Below are 753 nucleotides of genomic sequence, written 5' to 3'. Positions count from 1 at the left end.
TCAGAGTGATTATATTCTTCTATATTTCATCTTCAGAAGTGGAAATTCATTCCCAATTGGCAACTTTACTCCCAAAATTACTTAATCATTTGAATGAATAGATTCTTGTAGTTTTTCTTTTTAAATAATGATTAACTTCCCCCACAATAAAAAGCAACATCTGTTGCCATTTCTATTTTCAAAAGATTATAATTTAAGTGAAATATCCTTTTAAGTTTTTTTTTCTTTTTAATATAGAACGCTTTATGAATTTGTGTATCATCCTTGCACAGGGGCCTTGCTAATCTTCTTTGTATTGTTCCAATTTTAGTATATGTGCTGCTGAAGCAAGCACCCTTTTAAGTTTTTTATGACTCTCACTTTTTGTGAAAAATTACTTTGTTTGAATATTATAGACATACTAATATTGTTCCAAGTTCAAATGATCTTAACTCAGTATCTTACTTATGGGTATATTATATTTATACAAAAATATTTGCCCTTGGGGGTCGAGCGGTGGCCCAGTGGGTTAAGCGCATGTAGCGCAAAGCACAAGGACCAGCGTAAGGATCCCAGTTCGAGCCCCAGGCTCCCCACCCGCAGGGGAGTCACTTCACAGGCGGTGAAGCAGGTCTTCAGGTGTCTTTCTCTCCCCCTCTCTGTCTTCCCCTCCTCTCTCCATTTCTCTCTGTCCTATCCAACAGTGAACAACATCAACAATGGCAATAATAATAACCACAACAAGGCTACAACAACAAGGGCAACAAAAAGGGG

At 37.3% G+C, this 753-nt stretch overlaps 1 non-coding gene across 1 annotated transcript; it reads right to left on the bottom strand.

Moving 5' to 3' along the window:
* Nucleotides 1-227: 227 nt before the first annotated feature.
* On the bottom strand, nucleotides 228-334 carry LOC132541033 (U6 spliceosomal RNA). The gene has a single exon (XR_009552227.1). It is a non-coding gene; the product is annotated as a U6 spliceosomal RNA (small nuclear RNA).
* Between the last annotated feature and the right edge of the window lie 419 nt (nucleotides 335-753).

Source organism: Erinaceus europaeus, chromosome 10, assembly GCF_950295315.1.
Source record: "Erinaceus europaeus chromosome 10, mEriEur2.1, whole genome shotgun sequence".
In the NCBI taxonomy this organism is placed as follows: domain Eukaryota; kingdom Metazoa; phylum Chordata; class Mammalia; order Eulipotyphla; family Erinaceidae; genus Erinaceus; species Erinaceus europaeus.
Note: the sequence above shows the minus strand (reverse complement) of the source record. Positions and strands in the feature narration are given on the sequence as shown.